Source organism: Vombatus ursinus, unplaced genomic scaffold (assembly GCF_900497805.2).
Source record: "Vombatus ursinus unplaced genomic scaffold, bare-nosed wombat genome assembly UNPS02014772.1, whole genome shotgun sequence".
Taxonomy (NCBI): Eukaryota; Metazoa; Chordata; class Mammalia; order Diprotodontia; family Vombatidae; genus Vombatus; species Vombatus ursinus.
In genome coordinates, this window is record NW_020954550.1 from 16,355,640 (window position 1) to 16,362,385 (window position 6,746).

The 6,746-nt window shown below is 36.2% G+C and overlaps 1 protein-coding gene and 1 pseudogene across 6 annotated transcripts in view; both read left to right on the forward strand.

The window, feature by feature from the left end:
• PDE4D (phosphodiesterase 4D) overlaps positions 1 to 6,746 on the forward strand; it is a 1,859,629-nt gene that overhangs the window by 593,905 nt on the left and 1,258,978 nt on the right. The window lies entirely within an intron of this gene.
• LOC114044249 overlaps positions 2,737 to 6,746 on the forward strand; it is an 8,772-nt pseudogene continuing 4,762 nt past the window's right edge.

Sequence of the window (6,746 nt, forward strand, 5' to 3'; positions counted from 1 at the left end):
TTCCTTCCTTCCTTCCTTCCTTCCTTCCTTCCTTCCTTCCTTCCTTCTCTCCCTTTTTCTTGTAAACTCTTTGAGCTTGAGCTTTTCTCATATGTTAAATAAAAGTAGTACCTGGTCTGCCTATCTCATATGGTAACTGTAGGGATCTTAGGATTTAGAACTGTAAAGAACCTCAGTGCTTGTTTATAAGTGAGGCCTCACTGCCTCACCTTATAGTTGAAGAAATTGAGGCCAAGAAAACTTCTTCAAGGTAGCCCAGGTAATATGTAGCAGGGCTGGAATCTGAACCCAGGACTTCAGACTCTCCACTCAATGGTTTTTTTTTTGACTTAGCATTTATTTTCTGTTCCTCTTACTCTCCCTTTCAAAAACAATAGCAACAACCATGACTACTACTACAATAAAACCTTCAAAATAAATGTGCACAATCAAGTGAAGCAAGTTCTCACACTGATCATGTTCAAAAATAGATGTCTCATTCTTCATTTTACTTCATCATTTCTATAACAGGAGTTGGATTATATGCTTGATCTTTGATTCTCTGGACTTAGGGCTTGTCATTTCATTGATCAGAGTTTTATAGTCTTCAAAGTTGTTTTTTTATAACATTGTCATTGTATAAATCTTTGTGCTGGTTCTGTTCACTTCACTCTGAATTGTCTTATAAGTCTCCCCAGTTTTCTCCAAAACTGTCTATTTTGTCAATTCTTATGGCGCGATTATATTCCATTATTTTCATTTCATCGTAATTGATGTACCCATTTAGTGATAAGTCAGCAACCTCTCTCCTCTAGTTTTCAGTTTTTTTCCTTGCTACAAAAATGTCTTCTTTAAATGTGTATATGTGTGTGTATACACACCCACACACATATATACATGTATGTATGCATATATGTATATGTGTGTATGTGTATATATACATACATACATACATACATATATATGTGTGTGTATTTCCCCTTAAAGATCCTTCTCCTCTTTCTTTGACTCAATGGCATGGATCATTGAGTGAGAGGATATGTGCAAAGTTGAGTGACTTTTTAGTTACAGCTTCAATATTCTTTCTGAAATGGTTGGACCAATTCGCAGTTCCATTAATAGTCTAATGCTCTTGAATACCATGCATCATCTATCAAATTATATCATGCATATAATTTAGAAAATTATAATAAAATGCTGTACAGATATAAGGTATTGCTATTAATAGAGTGAACACTACTTACTAATGGATGATAGCTGAGAGTGCAGCAGAAAATATATACTCCTCCTCTTGGTGGTCAATTTACTGAAGTAAGAAGTAGCAGCAGGATAACATCCCAACAACTTAAAATCGTGCAACTGCAAGGGACCCACTAATATATAATGAATTCCTTGTTCTCCTATATTCATAGTGGCAAATCAGACCCTATCACCAGTTTACTTAGAGTAAAAAGTGCCTACCTACAGTGATTAATGATGTAATTTTAAACCATAGAATTTGAAGCATCAAATAATATCAGCATATATCTTATGTGTACATAGATACAATATGTGTACATTGTGTGGTTGAGGAAAACACTAAAAGTTCACTGGATCCCTGAAATGCTTAAGTCCTAGAGGCAATTTTATTCATGACCAAGCACAATAATTCAATGTGACTCCATCTATGTGTGTGTTTTGTTGATTATTTGTGATTGATTCAGTTCCCTACAGCTTGATAACTTCCACCTTCATGTGCACATTTTTATAAAATATAACCACATAGGAATGAATTTGTTGAGTTCAATTGAATGTGTTCAAATCATTGGTATTGGAAGACAGATATATGAGTGTAAATAGTTACACTTTTGTATTGCAAAACCATTAGTTCTTTTTGAGAACTACTAGGAAATAGCCAAAACCTAGGGAAAAGGATGTGATGGAATGTTAACATGCAAAAAGAAATGATGAGCTCAATGATCTTAGAAAAACATGGAGAGATTTGCACAAAATAATGAAGAGTGAAATGATCAGAACCAAAAGAATATTGTATATAGTAACAGCAGTATTGTTTTAAGAATGACTTTGAGTGAATAAGTCATTTTGACTATTATAAATACCCAAATTAACTACAAAGGAGCTATGAAGGAAGATACTATCTGTACCCAGAAAAAGAACTGATAAATATAAGTATGTACAGAATGATTTCACATGTACATATACGTATTTGTGTCTAATGGTACTCTAGTGTGGGGGAGGGAGAAAAAAAGGAAAAAAATCACATGATAACTTTATTATATATATTTAAAAGGAATAATAAATTGTATATAGTAGATTTGCATGTGCAATCATCTTTTTTATTGTACTATGTTATGGAAATGCTTATTTTATCCTATAGATTAACAATAAAATATATATATATATATTAAAGTAAAGAACAAATCACTGTTATTAACACAGAATCCTTGAGTGGCTACTCTGTCCCTGGCACTGTGTGGCACTGGTAAACTTTGAGATATAAACGTCATTTTCTTTGATTAGATTACAATCTCACTGAGCACATTAAAAACCAATATATATTTTACAAGCAATGCATACCCTTCCTGGATAGTATGAACACATCAAACTTAAATACTGAGATAGCTAGAAACCCTAAGGGTCTTCTCCCAGATCTTTATTTTTTTAAAGAAGCCATTTTTTGCCTCATTCTTATTAAGCCTTATCAGTGAATAGGTGTTGCCTCAGTCAAACTTGAGACCTGTTAAAAATCTTAGAACTCTGGGAGCTATGGAAGAAGGCAATTCTATAGCAGATTCTGCTGCTCAGGATGGAGAAGGAAAACCAGAAACTGCAAGCTTCTGAAAATGATTTGTTAAATAAACACTTAAAGCTTGATTATGAAGAAATCACTCCTTGTCTTAAAGATGTAACTTCAGTATGGGAAAAGATGTTAAGTACACCAGGAAGGTCAAAGATTAAGTTTGACATGGAAAAAATGCATTCTGCTGTTTGGCAAAGAGTACCTTGTCATCGCCGTAGTGAAATATGGAAATTCTTAGCAGAGTAATACCACTTGAAACACCAGTTTCCAAGTAGTAAACAGCAGCCAAAGGATATTCCATATAAAGAACTCTTAAAACAGCTAACCTCCCACCAGCATTCAATTCTTATTGACCTAGGACCAACACGTTCGTACTTTTCAGTGCAACTGGAAGCTGGGCAGCTGTCACTCTATAATATTCTGAAGGCCTATTCACTTCTAGACCAAGAAGTCAGATATTGCCAGGGTCTGAGCTTTGTGGCAGGTGTTTTACTTCTTCATATGAGTGAAGAGGATACATTTAAAATGGTGAAATTTTTAATGTTCGACATGAGACTCTGGAAACAGTACCGACCAGACATGATTATTTTACAGATCCAGATGTACCAGCTATCCAGACTCCTTCATGATTACCACAGAGACCTCTACAGTCACCTGGAAGAACATGAGATCGGCCCCAGTCTCTATGCTGCCCCCTGGTTTCTCACCATGTTTGCATCACAGTTTGCATTCTTCAGGGATCAGAAGTCATATTTAAAGTGGCTTTAAGTCTACTAGGAAGCCATAAACCCTTGATTCTGTAACATGAAAACTTAGAAACCATAGCAGATTTTGTTAAAAATACACTACCAAATCTGGGCTTGGTGCAAATGGAAAAAACCATAAATCAGGTGTTTGAGATGGACATCTCCAAGCAGTTACAAGCTTATGAAGTTGAATACCATGTGCTTCAGGATGAACTCATTGATTCATCTCCGCTCAATGATAACCAAAGAATGGATAAGTTAGAAAAGACTAACAGCACCTTGCGGAAACAGAACCTTGACCTCTTAGAAGAACTGCAGGTGGAAAAGGGGAAGATCCAAAGCCTTGAAGCCACCATTGAGATTCTCATGGCCAATGAGGACAAACTGAAACAGACAGCTTTGGCTTTAGAACTAGAATGATCGGCCCTTCTGCAGACGGTGGAGGAGCTACAAAAAAAGAGCAGCTGAGCTGGGGAATGGAGATCCTAGTCTTGCCAAGTCAGAGCTCACAAAAGACAACTAATGGCCAGCTGTCCTTAATGATTAGATGAGCTCCCCCCAAAAAAAGGGACAAGGGAAAAACTACCTAGTCAGCATCACCATGAGGGCTTTTGCACCATCTGCACGATTGTCCATGCCTTAGCCAAGTGAGACAGACAAGGGAATTGGATGTAGTAGAGAGAAACATGTTTCTCAGGGAAGAAACTCTTGCTTTTGTTATCATGGGAAGTCTTGCCTAAAACAAATGCAATTTTATAAACAAGTTGGGAGGAGGAGAGATATTCAATTACTTTTTTTTCTTCTTAGTCCCTAAATCTTCTATGTCCCCATCCATGCCATTTACTATATTCTAAAGATTTAGATAGCCCTTTGATATGAATAAATGCACTTCTATGTTAAAAAAAAATCTTAGCTTGAAAAGGACAAAGTTCCCCACTGCATCCTGGGTCATCCCCAGTTGTCCTTAACTATATCTGACCACTAGATCCAGATGGCTCCAGAGGAAAGAGTGAACCTGGTGACTTTGCACAGCCCTCCCCCATTCAAATCTAATTCACCTGCATGTCATGACATCACCTCCCTGATATTATGGTCCTCTTCCAGAACGAAGGACAAATAGCAACAGCAGGAGATCAGATGAGTTGCTAGAGACTAAGAGTTGACAATATATGAAATGCTTACCAGCCTAGCTTCATGAAAAATTTACCATGCCAGTCCTTCCCTATTCCTCTCAGGTCTCCCTCACCACTTCCACCTTTTTTCTTTGCAGATGTTATCCCTAGATATATTGTACTTTATACTTTTGATAACTTGGCCTAGTTTCCTCTTTTTATGGTGTAATCATTTATGATTGAAATCTTTTAGGAGCTGTCTCTTTAAAAGTCAACAGGAATTTCTTCCTTATTTCTTCTGAGTAGGCATAATTGCTTCTTTCTCTTCAATTTTATTTATTGTATTCTGACTTTAAGAAACAAAAAAAGCATTCCCATAACATAATACACTAGAAAAAATGATTGCACATCAAACTGCAAATCTATTACGTACACCTTGCTATTCCTTTTAAATATATAATAAATTTATCATGTAACTTTCTTTTTCCTCCCTTTTTTCTTCTCTCCTCCCTCTGCCCTATAAATGGCTACCATCAGACTCAAGTTTATATACATATACATATAAAAACATATATATACATATATATGTATGTATACACATATACATATATACATATATAATGTGTGTATATGTATGTATAAAATAATTCTATACATACTTCTATTTATCAGTTCTTTGGCATAGTTGCTTCTTTGCACAAGCATATGGTTAATATGAAGAAGTCGGCAATCAGTTCCTACCCATTCCAGTTGATGATGGAAGAGAAAGAAATGGTCTTAGATTATAGTAAAAGGGATCTTCATTACTGTAACAGACTGCCAAGGATCGGGTATATAGATCTCATGCTAGAAGGGACTTCAGAGGTCATATACTCCAAGTATTTCATTTTATGTATGAGTAAACTGAGGCCCAAAGAGATTTAATGCCTTCACCAAACTCACACAGGTAGTACACATCAGAGGTGGAATCTGAACCATGTAATAGCTCTAGAGCTCAAAGGGACCTCACAAGCCATCTAATCCAACCATTTCATTTTATAAAGGAGCTAAGATTAGGAGAAAGAGAAAAGGAGAAGTAGAATGGGGTAAATTATCTCACATAAAAGAGGCAAGAGAAAGCTTTTCCATGGAGAGGAAGAGGAGGGAGGTGAGGGGAAATGAGTGAACTTTATTCTCATCAGAATTAGCTCAGAAGGAATAACATACACACTCAATTGGGTATATAAATCTATCTTAGTAGGAGGTGAAAGAGATAAGAGAAGGGGAGGATGATCAGCAGTGAATGACTTAGCTATTCTCAGCAATACAATGATCCAAGACAACTCTGAAGGACTTATGATGAAAAATACTACCCATCCCCAGAGAAAGAACTGATGGTATCTGAATACAGAATGAAGAATATTTTTTTTACCTTCTTTATTTTTCCTGAGCTTTTTTTTCTTTTTGTCTATGTTTTCTTTCATTTTTTTAAATTTTTTTAACATGTGTTTTTAAAACTTTGGGTTACAAATTTTCTCCCTTCCTCCCTCCCCACCCACCCTCATTGAAAAAGCAAGCATCTGGACACAGGTTATAGATGTGTAGTCATGTAAAACACTTCCATGATAGTCATGTTGTGAAAAACTAAGTATATTTCCCTTCATCCTATCCTACCCCCTATTTATTCTATTCTCTCTTTTAACCCTGTCCCTCCTCAGAAGTGTTTGCTTCTGATTATCCCCTCCCCCAATCTGCCTTCCCCTCTATCAACCCCCTGCTCTCTTGTCCCCTTCCCCACTTATTTTCCTGTAGGTTAAGATAGATTTTCATACCCCATTGTGTATGTTATTCCCTCCTTAAGCCAAATTTTATGAGAATAAGTTTCACTCATTCCTCCTCACCTTCCCCCATTTCCCCTCCACTGTAAAAGACTTTTCTTGTCTGTTTCATGTGAGATAATTTACCCTATTCTACTTCTCCCTTTCTCCTTCTCCCAGTATAATCCTCTCTCACCCTTTCATTTTATTTTCCAGATATCACCCCTTCATCTTCAACTCACCCCATGCCCTCTATCTATCTATCTATCTATCTATCTATCTATCTATCTATCTATCTATCTATCTATCTATC